The sequence below is a fragment of the Balaenoptera physalus genome, assembly GCF_965194825.1.
Source record: "Balaenoptera physalus genome assembly, chromosome: 17".
In the NCBI taxonomy this organism is placed as follows: domain Eukaryota; kingdom Metazoa; phylum Chordata; class Mammalia; order Artiodactyla; family Balaenopteridae; genus Balaenoptera; species Balaenoptera physalus.
This window is the reverse complement of record NC_138895.1, coordinates 25,660,829-25,676,480: the sequence shown is the minus strand read 5'-3', so window position 1 is coordinate 25,676,480 and position 15,652 is coordinate 25,660,829. Positions and strand designations below refer to the sequence as shown.

Sequence of the window (15,652 nt, the reverse complement as noted above, 5' to 3'; positions counted from 1 at the left end):
CAGTTACAGATCCACATGACTTTTCAAAAACACATCACTGTGTTGCATTCCCATGGTAGGCACAGAATCCCTTTGGTCCAGTAGAAGCTATAGTGTGCTTTAATGGTGACATTTTCCTCCAAATATCAGTAACTTTCAGAGAAGCCAGCAGCTTCAAAGTGCTGGAGGCAGCAGGCTTGGAATCAGGAGACATTTATTCCCTTCTCTGTCACTATATTTCTGCTCACTTAGCCTTTCTTCATTTTGCCCAACCACAAAATGAGAAAAATAACTCTTGTTTGTTTCTTAACAGTGATAGGAAGAAAAGAAATGGGAGTCTATAGATAAATGCTATAATCTGAGATTCTTCCAAATAAAGACAAACATATACACATGAACATTTAGAATTGCTATTACTGTAATTAATTTTAGTATTTCATCAATTTAGGATATGTAATAATTTTTTTTTTGTTTTTTAACTCAAGATGAACTTAAATATATGACATTTTTCTCCAAAGATCACTAACTTTCACAAAGCCAGTAACTTCAAGGTGCTAGAGGCTGGATGGGTATCAAAATGGCAGGGATGCAAGCCCTTTCCTAGGATGAAAGCTGGTGTTCTCCAATTCAACAAGAAAAAAATCACCCTTGAGAGTTTCTTTCCCCAATCAAGAAATGAAAAATCACTTGTATGTAGCAAGTTAACCAAATAATAGGGGAAGAATGCCAGTTCTAGGAAAAGACATTTTGATGGATGTGAAAGGAATGAAATCAGATGCCTGCTTTATTAAACAGCAGCTGATCTGTGTTCTACCAGCAAGAGGAAGATTACAAAGGAATAGAACAGTTGTGGTAGGGAGCTGAAGCCCACAAGCATCCAAAGTAGTTTGAAAAGGACAAAAGCACAAAGTACATAAGGCATAAACAGCATAAAAACAAGTGACATCTGATAAAACACAAGAGACTAGGTAGAAGGACATTACAGCTTGAAGATAGAAAGGAGCAAATTAGAGTCAAGGAAATAGCTTATTTTTATGAATTTGAAAAGACCAGGGAGACAGAAAAAGACCCTTGCAATTTAGCAGGGCTATAGACGTCAAATAGCTGGGAAAGGCCATCTTAAATAGTTTTTTTGCAAGGGTTTTGTTTTTTTTTAATAAGCTGAATTAATGAGCTTGATTTCAGGGCCCTTTAAAAAAAAAAAGTAGGCAAAGGAAATAAGCGATTGTTGACAAACATAGCATTAGAAGATCGTCAAACGTTCTGCAATAGTTGAGCTTGCAGCTTAGAACTAAACCCAGCTGTTATCTTAGGGTGACAGCTGCAACAAACACAGAGGGTTAAAAGTATCATTAGAAATTGGGAGATGGGATTTGAGGGGTTATATTTTCTTTTTGAAGTGATCATTTTGCCCGATTACATCAGAGGCTTAAATGAGATCAAAAGCTCCAGATGCTGTAACCTACTTTGTTGGAAAGACTTCTAACTGAATCAGACATGAACAGAATACAATTATGTAAAAAGTAATAAATTCTCTGATCAAGTTTTGGAGCTGCAATGTTTGGATTGCTCTAATTCCTTTACTGTCTATTTTACAAAAGACATTGGTAGTTAGAAACATGCATGATTTCCAAAATTCCAATAATTCCTGTTTAGGATAGGAGAAAAGAAGATCAGAAAAAATTCTTAGGGACTTTTTCTATATTTATGTTTTTGCTATGAAAATTATAGTCATAAGAAGAAAGTGGGTACAGCATGGATATATGGTTATAATGAAAAGGGGTAAACATGGCTTCATATTTGAATTTATGACAAAGCATTTGGACAGATCTGGCAAAGCCTAATTCCCAAAAAAACCCGATGGAACAGCATATCACAGAGAGAAGCTCACAGGAGTTTTTCTCTAGAATTCAAAAACAGATTGCCATTTCTGAATATTTTTTAAACAGCGTGACTGTGTATTTGTTCTTCTTATCTTGGCCAATACTCTCCAGATAACTTCTGTGCTCCAATTTTGAGAAACAGAAAATGATAGAGAAGTTGAGATGTTTACTTCCAGCTCAGTATTGACAGTCAGTCAAACAAAAAATGTTTCTTAACACCCACAGGGCTCATAACACTGTAGTGGGTACTTGGAGGTACATATTAAAGAACAGATATTGTTTTTGTACCAAAGAAAACGCATGGTGATGATTTCAGTGATACAGGGCACGTATGTTCAGAGATTCATTAGAGGAAGAAACCAAATGCAAGAGACGCAAGAAGACGTTTCTGACAAGAAACTGATCTCTTTTTTTTTTTCTTTTTACTTTTGGTTGTCGAAGATCACAGTCAGTCTCTCCTTGATACACGCTGCCACCTAAAGGCCAGCCTGCAATTGTTAGAGAGTAACTTCTTTTCTTTCTCATGGCTGAAAGTAAAGGTCCTAATTAATTTCACGATGCCCCTACTTTTCATGCAGCATTAAAGTTAACTATACAAATGCACACTGTATCTTATGTCTACAATCATAAAAGTGCTGCCTAGAGTTTGAGATTGGTTTAGGGAAACTGAAAAAGTCCCTCCCTGCACATAACATTTCATAGTATGGCACATAACATTTCTTTCCTGTTCCATTTCATTTCAGGAAGCAGATTTTCAGAACTAGATGGTCAAAAGATTCTGAGTAAGGATCCCAGTTTTGCTAATTGCGATAAATCTAATATGCAAATGCAGCATTTAATGAAGGCTTTTGATGATAGTGGTGGTTGGCACTAAGAGTATTTTTACCTACACATTTCATTAACTATGATGCAATTAGCCACTGTTTCTCAAGGAAAACATCATCAATATTTATATTAAAAAGATTTGGATGTTTTAGATCATTTTTTTGGTAAACATAGAAAAAGGAAGTTAAAGTAGAAAGACTTTTAGTGACACGCTTTTAAAAATACACAAACTCAAGGCTTAGTATCTGCTGAATGTAAATAAAATGACCAAAATATCATGGTTATTAGGAGGGGACCATTATGAATTTAAAGAAACAATTTGGTTCTTTCAATTTGGTATAATAACATTATGACATTTTCCCTTTGGAAAGATCTATCAAATTACTTGCTTGAAAAAAATTGATCAAATCAGGCCAGAAGAGCAGCTTCCATGGCAACCGATGCATTAGAAGATCATAGTTGTTCTATATCCTCATTTAGCATCTTGACTGATATAATTCAGAGAGATTTAATAAGCCCTAGATGAACTGAAAGCTAAATTTGATCACACTGATTGGTGAAAGCTACAATAAAATTACTGGTGAAAAAAATTAACAGATTCCTAAAGATGGACTGTGGTTTGTGTTAAATTGTTTAAATGCTTCCTGAGCACAAATTAATCAGAAAAAGTCTTCAACTTTAAAAAAAAATCTTTTTTTTTTTGTTTTGTTCCACTGTAAATGTTTGACTGGAAAATTCTGTATACATCCCATTTCTGTTATTCAATTCACATTCTTAATGCACTGGAGAAGCTCCCTATTTATAGGAATCATGAAGTGCATCATTTTGTAAAACAGAATCTTTTTATAGTACAGATAGTAACAATTTTCTCTCCTCCATGTATTTGGTAATCTCCAGATATTGAATTTTCTTAAAGTAATACAGTCATAATTTGCAAGTAACAAAATACCAGGAGGCATTTTCAGAAATTACTTCTTAAGGGTTCAGAATTCAAAGATATAGCACTGCAAGAAAGAATTTGTACAAGCTGATTATCTTGTATTTTCCTGTATTATAAATAATAAGCATTTGTGAATTAATCAGGTCTACTGACAGACAATAAGTATCCTGCAATTCCGATTCTTGGGTTGAGTTTAGCATAGCAACAATCCAATGGCCGGGCTGTACTATGCACTCCAACTCCAGAGGAAGGAAAATAATATATCAATTCTTTCTTAGTTGATAAATTTGATTGTAGCTGATTTTAATTTATTTTTCCTTTAATGCTAATTCAAACCTGCAATATGTTGTATCATTCTAGCTTGGTGTATATATTTTTTGTGCGACTTGCCTATTGCATCTAACGATAGTATGAAAGATCCCCCAAAATAAATAAAAGATCTCATTTTAAAAACTATAGATGAGAGTCCATTTTGGGGTGAGGATTCTCTCTATATAATTTCAAGATTTGCATTGAAATTAGACATTTTAGTAGTGATACAATGTGGAACAAAAACGTTACCCTGGATTCTTTAATCTTATACAGTTTTCTTGTATGAACTTAAAGGCTTCTAATTTCACTCTCTTGTTTCTCAAAAGGATGGTATTTTACTCCAAAATTATTTTAAATATTTGAAAATTATTTAAGGTTCTGCAAGTCAAAAATCACTTTTGCCTGAAATACTAATTCCCCCAGAATAAAGATAGAATGAGTCCACTTGCCAGATAATTAGGGGAAAGGGTTTGGTTCTAGTTTGAATTAATTAGAGAATTACTTCCATTTTGCCACTTAGGTTCATATTTGTAAGAAAAGTCTCGTCACAGTTGTGATTGTATTAGAAACTTTAATACTTATGTTACAGAAGGGGAAAATACACATTTTGTGTAGAGACATCTGATAATTATGGTGCCTATGACAGGCTCTTTCAATTTTACTAAGGCATTTATATAACACATTGTATTTTTTACGAGATCACAACACAATAAGAATCATCTCACTGGTTTTCACAACATCCCTAACTGACAGACAGGATATCCACCCTGAAGCTAGTAGGAAGGAGAAAACGGAACGATGGTCAAAGTTCAAGTCTGTTCTGAAACTAATAGTTACTCTTAGCTCCTTGAAGGTAAGCAGAATATCATATTATCTCATCTCCCCTGCTTTGCACAGTTTGAAAACTAAAATGAATTCATGGCCTTTGTGCCTCCATACCCCCTTTATCTTCATACATTACTACCTAATTCCACTATATCATATACCATTTAACATATTTCCATATAGTTAAATTTCTGAACTAGAATTAAACATGGTAGAGACCATATATAGAAAAGTTAATCTTCCATGTGGCTATTCTCTATATTTAACAAGTGCAATCCTTCTCCTTATTCTTTGAAAACTAGGAAATGAAATAACTTGGAAACTATGGTGCAGAAATTTAGATCATCATCTTAAACATATGATACAGCTAATCAGAGTATGCTAATATAGTGATAATTTATCTAAAGTTAACCATAGGTCTTCGTCCACTACCATTACTTAATTAACGTCCATGGGAATTACTAATTTCTTCAAAAGAAACCTAGAATGCTCCCATTTGAAGGCTTGGATGGGAAACTGAAAGACATTGTAGCAACTAGTCTTCAAGATGGTCCCAATGATCTACACCTCCTGCTTCTCACACCCTGCTGTGGTCCCCACCCACCTTGTACCAGGGATGCTCTGTGTGACCAATAGAATATGGCAGAAATAATAATATGTCATTTCTGAGATTAGGTTATAGATGACTGCTGCTTCCATCTTGGGCACTCTCTCCCTTACACTCTCCTTTTCTCTCTCTCTCTCTGAAGTCTCTATCTAAAAGCTAGCAAGGAACCAACATTTCCCAACAATCACATGAGTGGGTTTTGAAGTGACTTTGCAGCTCTAGTAGAGCCTTGAGATAATTGCGACCCAGCCTACAGGTTGGCTGCAACCTCTTGACGGACCTAGATGCAGAACCCCAACTAAGTTGTTCCAAACTCCTGACCCTCAGAAACTATGAGATAATAAATGCTCATTCTTTAAGCTGCTATGTTTTGGGCTAATTTGCTTCACAGAAATACATAACTAATACAGATGTGTAGGTGTATCTAGAGATTTTATATTTTCTGCCAGTTGAAAAGTATGACTGTAGAATTAAAAGTTATTTAAAAAAAAATACAGAAAGTGAACATCTAAGTACTTAAGAGATGATGATCAAGATTTGTTTTTTCTAGACTAAGGTTTATGACTCCTAAATTATGGGCTATTGGGAAATGCTGGAAATCTAAAAAAGTGTGTAATGAATATTTCCTGCTATGATAAAGAAAGCTTTTAAGACATGAGGGAGGGGAAAAAAATTCCCAGATCAAAAGACTGAACTAACAGTATGAAAAATAAATTCAACATAAAAATAATAATGATGAAAGTGATGTTAAATAATTCACAGGGAAAGGGTTCAGTAATAAAACAAGGCCTTATGGATTTGGTTAGGGTCTATATCTAGAACAGTCTGGAATATGGGTGTCTCATAAATTACAATTTAAAATGTAATCTAAAGAAATAAGTTGATCTCATGGATACCAGTGAAAACTGGTGGGAGATGAAACATATGTCTGGAAAAAACAATGGATCTATAATCCAGATAGTGAGGAGGAAGTCAAAGGAAAAGTACTTGTAGAGAAATCCACAGACCTAAGAGCAGAAACACAATTGGAAACCAATAGGTAAGATTAGGAAGAAAGAGTAAAAGAAACATCATTAGGGATATGGCCTACAGAGTACCTAGCCATACCAAAGTTATGGATTTCAAAACTGCATAGATAACAAAATAGGGAAGGTATAAAGAACTTCAAGTATAATGGTATCTGGTAAGGTTATTCTTTTTCTAAATCCATAACAGCTGGTAAAATTCTAGACTTTCCTTGTTGACAATTTCATGTTTCATGTTACCCAGTACAGAGAACACCGACAAGATTTAGAATGTCTCTGCACTGGAATCTTATGGGGGCAGGAGGAAGGCGGGAAGAGGAGAAAGGAATCCCAGCTTATGTAAAAGATACCAAAAATTAAAAACAGATATTGTCAGCGGTTTTTCAAAAAGAAGGAGAAAATTATCCAAAGAATATACTAATGGCATGGATCCCTGGAAGAATTCTAGAGTAATGTATGAATATTTACAAAGTAGTTATCTCCAAAAACCAGCCCAGTCCCAGATCTCCTTTTTTTGACAGAATTATAAGACAAATAGTTTGGAATATCACTTTTTAAAAGAGTATATACTGATTTAAAAGATATTTTGACAAAGCCTTCCCTGAAATAACTGTGGGGAGCAAAAGAACTATCTGGTTAACATCAGAGTTAGGTGGAAAGATCATTATCACTAAAATATGTTGATTTATAGACATGAAGATTGCGACAAGGTTCTAGTGACTTATTGTCCTTTCACTTGGGAAGATACATTAAAGGCAACTCTACCAAATTTATTCATAACACAGAGTTATGAAAAATAAATTTGATTGCAGAACTAAATTTTTTCATAAAATAGTAAATTTAACAGGAAATATTTAAGGTCCTAGATTTAGATTAAATCAATTACATTCACACAGATAGGGAGACAATGGTTAAGTAAACAGCCAATTGAAAAACAATCCTACTGTATTTAACTACAAACTCAGTATTAGTCCACAGAGTGATATAATGAAAAGAAACCTATGTCCAGTATTGTTTAAAATGCAGATTATCCAAGTTCTAAAATGTGATAATCACTCTGCATTCAAATTGACCAGTAATCTTAAGAGTACCATGTTTAGTTTTTGGTACTACTTTTAAAGGGAATATTGAAAAACCGTAGGAAGCTCGGTGGTGACTCACTCATTCTTCTAATAAAACTTCTGGATTTAAGTTTTTAATTGTCTAATCTGTTCTAGACATTATGCTGTAATTGGAAATAGAAATATAAAAATGACCCTGCTCCTGTCCACAATCAGCAAATGACCCAGTAGAGGAGAAAAGCAAATTCACAAGTCAGTGTACATCTGCAAACTCTTTAGTGTAAGAAATATTTGAGATAATGGGAATGTTCTGCCTGAAGAAAGGACTTAAGGGAAAATGTGAGATACCTTCAAATAATTGAACATGTGGCTCTAGGTGCATATTTATTGTGTCATACCCAATGGTAAGGAGGAAAATTATAGGAAGTCAAAATTTGGCTTCAGAACTTTTCAACAATTAGACATGCATAGCAAGAGAGTGGACGTAATATAAAGTGTTGAAACTTTATCTTGGAAAGTTCTGATCAAAGGGTATATGAAACCTGGAAGAAATATTGTAAGAAGGATTTCTGCCTCGAGGCATGGCTACTGCTATTGCTGCTGCTGCTGGTAATGTGTTTACATGTGTTTAACAGGCAACAGAGAAGGAGGGTGAAAAGATTTGCTCTGTCTCTAAGATGCTTTGATTTCATGTACAAAAACTATCAATATCTATCTCCATAAAACAAGATTTTCATTTTGGACTTCACGTAAAAATGTATAATGCTTCAAGACATCACAATTTAGGTAGCACATTTATATAAGGAAAACAATTGTCCCATATTGAATACATTGATTCTAGTGTGCTGTGCTAATGTGTTTCATAAAATAAAGCAACTTTTAGAAAAGGTATAGTTAATAGGCCCACGTGCAGGAACCTTAAAAACTTGAATTAACTTGGATTTAGGATTATTTGATTTCATATTTATAAATAAAATTGAAAGAAATTCCACTATTTAGGAAATCTATTCTTTTTTATGTAACTTTTCAGAATTTCTTTCAAAAGATTTTCTTTTGCACAAAGCATACTCTTTTCATCTTATCCTATGATTCTTAATACTACCTGACTTGTAAGAAGGTGACTGATATTTTCTTTTGAGGTTAGTTCAAACATCCTATCAGGGGATCAGTAACACAAATTCTAAGAAATTTAGTACCCGCCCCCTGCCATGTACTGCTAGGTCAGCCAATGGACCTAAAATCTTCAAAGCACATGACTTATTTTTCTATTATCAAACACATTACTTTGAACTACAGTTAAAAAAAAGACACTAGCCCATTTACTTCTTGTACAATATTACCATGCTACAGAATAAATAAAAGACAACTAAATTTTCTAAATAATCTGATCTAAAGCATAAAACTTCATTTTTAAATGGTTAAGTAGTAGATATTTGTCAATTTGACCTTTAAGATAATATTTTAAATAATTCTTCCATATTACCTGGGAAACTTCTCAGGCAATCCTTCATATCAGTGTTTTCCATGGGAAGTTTTCTGTGTAGGCTCTCTCACTTTCATAAGAATCCTACATTTATGGTATATATTGATTGCAGAGAGCCCAGAGAAATACATTGGAGGGCAAAACTGTTTTTTTCTTTTAAAGTACATTTAAGAGGAAGCATTTAAGGTCAAATTTTACATGGCTGTCTCCTGAATTAACAAGATTTGATTTCTGCAATCCAGATGTTTGCCAAATAGCAGAATCACAAATACCAGCCATTCTTATCTAAGGCTCAGTTGTGATAAACCACCCACGTGGAAAATTGCCAAGGACTCCTCTAGATCACTGTTTTTCAGACTGTGGTCTCTGGACCATGGGAATCAGAATCAACTGAGATGTTTTTTAATAACACAGATTCCTGAACCCCACCCTTGATCTGCTGAGTCAGACTCTCCCCAGACAATCCTTAGGCAATCTAAAACTTGAGAACCTACTTTAGATGTGTTTTGTTACATTTTGCTCAAACCAGACAACCAAAGAGCTACAGCAAGAAAAAGAAATATAAACTCAAAATTATATTTATTTTACATATTTGTTAGTGGACATTGACCACTATATCACACAATATCCGTATGGCTTTTGGGAAAAAGTTTGGTTTTTCCTGGAAAAAAGCTTTACTTTTATTTTATTCACAATTCTTACTTTCTCTTTGTTCTGGTTACTAGATAGCTCAGAAACAAATTTTAGACCTACCTCTTACAATACTACAATATGTAATAAAATGTACTGAACCTACTTCAATAGTTTGATATTTTTAAAGATACATGGATAGTAAACTGACTTAATCCAGTTTGGCAGAAAGGTAGAATATAAATTAATAGGTCAATGCATCTCCTAATAAGGCAATCTAAAATTATTTTCATTATTTTGATAGTCAAACTACACAGTTAATTCTGTCCATTGGAGTATATATGCTTTATTATGTATGCTTTACATAGGTCTCCCCCATCTTTTCCTTTAAATGTTAAAAATTACTTTATTTGACTTCTCATTCTCCACACCTCAGACCTGTTGCAAAGGTACCATTGAAAAATAGGGGATTACAAATGTAGAGAGGAGCTGGATGTGCCATCGAAGGTGAAGTCGTGTTCAGGAAGAGTGGAGAGGCAACTGGAGAGGTGGACACTGACGTAAACCAGTGCTCTTAGTTGTGAGAACTTAACTGATAACCTACTTAATAAAGTTGGTACCTAGCCCATATTTCAATGACTTTTCCAAAAAGGTGAGAAACTTGTCAATGTGCCAAAATCCATATACACTAAATGTACTGTGTTTCTCCAACATTACTAGATCATTTATTGAAAAGAAAAATATGTGTGGACTGATATTAGTTGCCTATCTTCGTGTAACAGCATAGGCTAATTCCCAGTGATCGCTTTCCTTCATATCCTTCGGTAAGTGCTCAAACCAGTGCTTCACAAATCATCTGTGGCGATGAACCAGTCTGTTTGTTTTTTTCCATCTATCATGGACTGAAACTTTTGTAAAATACAATAAAAAATGATTGGCTAGAAAAATGAAAGCACATAAAAAGCAAAGACACAAAATGCAAGTGCGTTTTTAGTTATTTTAATATTTTAAAATTATTATCAGATTTGATAGATGTAAAATTCTCTGACAAATGTCTGCAAAAGTTTCGAAATGCTTACTCTCTATTTCTCTACTTATCATGTGGAGCAGTAACGTTCTGCAGACAAACACCTGTCTGTGGACCACAGTTTCTGCAACTTTCCATAAACAACCCCTGCAATAATCCATCAGTTTATAGTTTATGATCTCTATTTCATACACATTTTTAGAAAAGGGATTATGCTTGCCCCTCTCAATTTCTCTTAACCTTCTTCTACTCCAAGCAATTACTTAATAACCACTGAAAATGAATTAGCAATCCCCAAGGCAAATCCTTTTAGTAGTACATGGTATAATTGGACCAAAGCTAATTAGAATAGCTAAAAATTCTTTCTCAATTTTGGTCCTAATTTGGGACATCATTTCCTTCTCACCATTGTTCTTTTTTAGGGATTTCAATTCAAAGATGATTGCCTTCATTCACCAATATCAGGTTCTTCTCCCTTCAGGGCACAAGGAGAACTACATTTCTCAATCCCATTCCAGTTGAACAGGATTATGTGACTAGATCCAGCCAGTGGATAATGACAAGGCCTTGAACTATTCCCTGGATCAAGCAACCAAAAACAAGCAAGCAAACAAACAAAACAAACTCAACAAACAAATATATCAAACAAAAAATAAATTAAAAAAGAAAAACCTACAGCACTGTTCTAGTAGGTTCATCTGCAATATTTGGTGGAGCCTGCCTCGACTGTTCTGAGTCTCTGAATGATTGTGTAAAGCTGAACACACTTCTGACCAGCACTAAAAACAAAGCACAAGCAAGAAATACATCTTCTTTGTATTATGTACCTGAGATTGTGAAATTAATTGTTAGTATAACATAATCTAGTCTATCCTAGTTAATACAGTCTTTTTAAAAGAAGGAAAATGAAGCAAGAAAAATTGACATCAAACATTCAGAAATGGAATGATTGTAGTAAAATTGAAAAGAAAAAAGAAATAAAGGGTGACATTTCCATATATCAAGAGGACTTAATTTAGTCTAAGCTAGGCTAGGGGGTCAATGAAGGTCTCCTTGAAGATGTGGAACTTAAGTTGAGACACAAGCGTGATGTGGAGTTATTTGGAAGAAGAGGGGAAACAAGCACTTCAGGCAAAATTAACCACATGTGATGGTCTGGAAAGTGGAAAATGTGATGGCTGCAATGTAAAAAAGAACGAAGCATCCCTTCATGAGCTTGGTGAGCTTCATGCCCATGAGATATCTAACTTGACACAATTTCTTTGCCTCTTGCTCCTGGGTCACAGTGTTAGGCTCCTCTCTATGGTTTCAGTTCCCTTAAGACCCCCTCATCAATGTTCTGGAGAGTGCACGTTCTTCTATAGTGGTTCTGGATTCATGCCTTACTTGAAAAATCTCATGTTTACTGCATGCCTGGCCCATAGAAGTGCCTAGCAAAGAGCTGGCTTAATGACTTAATGAATAAAGAAAGAAGGAATAACCGAAAGAAATAGTTTGCATGGATCCGTAAAATCTGTGTAATTTGTTCTCAAGCAAAAGCAAAACCCAAAAATCATGTTAGAGCTACCCTAAATTTTATGATTTTCTATGGTGTTCCTATTACTTCTCTCCCAAGGAGAGAGGAATCTCAAATTGATTCTAATCAAATGTGGAGAGAGCCAACATGAATTATTGACAACAAATTGATTTTTAAAAAATAAAAAATACCATTTTATTCCTGCCAATACAGTAATACAAATTAATGGAATAATAGCAATGCTAAGGAGGCATTCTACTAATCCCTTTTTAATGAATCAGTCCCCGAAAAGTACCTATTGGATACCACCTGTATGCCTAGTCTTAGAGACATAGTAAATAGTCTTTAGAATCTGTGCTACAAATCTTGAAGGACACAAAATCGTTCAGAAAATCACTGTCCTCAACATGCTTAGCTGGATAGACTAGAAGTTACTGGAGATTGCCAGAGTAAAAACAGTGTATATTGATGAAAGTTAACATATTTGCATTAGCATACTCATTTATTTTATTTGAGTACATACCACAAAATTAATTGAAAAATCTTATTCTCTAAAATTTATGTTTTATTCCCAAATCGTTTTCTGTATACTATTTTATATAATAAATTTCTCCTTTTGAAAGGTACTGATAAATAAAATTGACTTAAATTTGGATATAGGAAGGTTAAGAAGAGAAAAATACAGAAAACAAATAGCCAAGGAACATAGGCCCTTTCCCCTAGAATTGCTTTAAAGTTCCTGTTCTTCACAAACCAGTCTTTATAACCTTTCAAATTATCTGTTTTTCATTGAACAGTAAGCATTTATGGAAAAACTACATTAACATTCCATCCACCTTTGATTCAAGAACTATCTCCAGTTTATGGAAGGTCCTAGTATAATGGTTACAGAACAGATCTCAACTTCATTGTATAACACTATTACACTTGCACTTCCCAACTATTTTTTTTAAATTTTGCTCTCTAGATTATTTTATATATGGATAACCAATAATGCAATCTATTTTCAATCTTTAAAAGGTTAGTCATAAAATTTTTTTTTAAAAAATAAAAGGTAAGTCATTCAATTTGAGATTTGTCCTGGATATGGATATTACTTCCTGATCCTCCTTGCTCATAATTAGCAAGGTAGTTTCCATGATTATATTTTATCTTGATCTGTTTTACATTTCAACTTAATGAAAAGTCATCCTCACTATACAATACTGCTCTTTTATGAATCAGTATCAGATTAATCATTTATGCAATCTTCAAGATCAAGGCAATGCCTCTGCTTATTGCAACATCTAATCTATCATAAACATGCTGAGACAAAAATCACTTGCAATAATTATAATTATTACATATGTTTTCATCAAAATCAATGAGTTTTGCTGTCTACTTTATAGCTGCAGTAATGCTGAATCATATTCTGATAAATTATTCTTAAACTGTATACTTTGCTCTGCATGGCTAGATTCCAGTTGCATGACAGCAAAGATGGATGTATGTGCTCTTCAGCATAAAATATGTCAGGATCACTAAAAGAAAAACACAGAGTCAAATACCACTTAAAGCTGAGTCACTGCTCACTTTTATAGGCTGGGGCTCAAACACATCTATTACTCCTCACACCTTCAACTCTTCTGTTTCTTCTCCTTTTAGCTCCTAATTACCTATGTCAGTAAATCATCTCACAAAACATTTCTGAAAACATTACCAGAACTCCATCTTTAAAAATCAGCCATATTTAATAGCATGTATTCATTTATTCCAATAATAGAGATTTATATCCTGTTCTCTATTTAAGGAATGATATTTAAAACCAGCTGATACATATGGATGCTCAGAGTAATATTCAATTTTTAAAAATTCTACTCCTTCTAAAAGAAAAATCCTTAGTAATGTCAGGGGACAGAGTTAATGAAAAGATTATAAGGAATCACCTTATGAGAAGATGACTTTTGCTCAAAATCCTCAAGGGCCTTTCCATCTTCCATGTGGATTTCAGTTTAAGCTGATAAATAGACAGGTTATGTCTCAGCTTGAAAGCCTATAATTTGCTTCTGTTTAGAGAAGTTTAAGTGGATTTTTCTTTAATTTAAACAACAGCATTTTTCGTCACCATTTTCTTCTCATCATATTCACTCATTGGTAATGTAAGATGACTGGGGAGAGTGGAAAGATAACTTCTGCATCGGACAATGGAGCAGATATTGTACCTTCTAAGAGTAGGTCATAGGTATCTTTCCAAAGCATATTGAATGGTCAGCAGTGACCTTAAAAGATAATTTTTGCCATAAGTAAAATAGTTTGGGGTCATATTCACCTAGAACTAAGTGCAACATTAAGGCCCAGAGATCAAGTGGTTCTTGTAAGTGCAAAGAGTACAAACCTTTGTACTCTTCATTGTCACATGGGAAACTAAAGGTCAGAAAGAATTCCAATGATGCTTCTTGTTTTATAGCATGTCTTTAGAGAGAAAGGTTCCATCACAAGTAAATTTTGGCCCCTACTCTTCCTACTTCTAGTTCTATTGATGAGAGAGGGAGAGAGAGAAATTTGGTTTGTCAATTCTATAGTTACTTAAAATTAGATATAGTGACTTTCATTTTCAGAGTGTCAACACACACCTCACACAAATCGATTCAAAATGTTTACTAGCAGACCTCACACTTAGAATTCCAACGAACACTGTGTCTGTTGTCTCTTTATAAAATCAACATATGTCATTACTTGAATGGAAAAAGTATACATGAAAAAATCTCTCCACATCATCATGTTACATCATCACGGACACTAAACATAGAGTAGTAATAAAGCAAGACAAAATGTTAATCCCTTCTAGACCAGACATAATACTTGGAATCTCTGTCAAGAATACCAACAAGGGATGAAAGCCAGAGAGCTGGGGTTCCATGGAATACAATACTGAAAAGCCACTCCCCTCAGAGGCTAGAATTGAGTGATATGGAATTAGTGCATCAACTTCACCCAGGCATTAGGAAATATTCCACATTCTATTGTGAATAGAGTAGAGAAATGAGAACCAAGAATTTGTAGTTAAGTGGACATGCAGCTAGTTAAGCAACTATAGCCAAAGAGTGCTATAAAAAACAAATCCATGTCTAAGAGAAACGAAAGTCCTACATGACTTAAAACTTAGTCCTAGACTTATATGAAAGTGTAGAAGACATATTTCAGATGAAATATCCCTGAGAGCATCAGTTCACCAAATCAAGATTTAAAATTATTTCCCAGAAATGAAATTCTGGGGTTAAACAAATCAAATTTTAATAAGAATATGTTTTCTCATTTATTTATTTTATCAAGTAGAGGGGAGGCTAAGAATGACCTAATTTGACAGCATTTAATGTGAAAGGCCTTAACGACATTAGTTGACCAGAATTTTAATGAGTCAATAGGATAATACAAATACTCAAAAATGCTGATGTGGTCATGGGCTATATTAAAAAGAACACCTCAAAAGAAGAACACAGTGTTCACATCTAAAAAAGAGAAAGTCTGAACTCAGCAGAGATAAGGTGACATTTGGAATG

General features: G+C 34.1%; 1 long non-coding RNA gene across 1 annotated transcript; it reads right to left on the bottom strand.

The window, feature by feature from the left end:
* Positions 1 to 5,857: 5,857 nt before the first annotated feature.
* Positions 5,858 to 15,161, bottom strand: LOC309646467. The gene is made up of 2 exons (XR_014255387.1): positions 12,868 to 15,161; positions 5,858 to 12,832 (listed from the first exon to the last, which is right to left on the bottom strand). It is a non-coding gene; the product is annotated as an uncharacterized lncRNA (long non-coding RNA).
* Between the last annotated feature and the right edge of the window lie 491 nt (positions 15,162 to 15,652).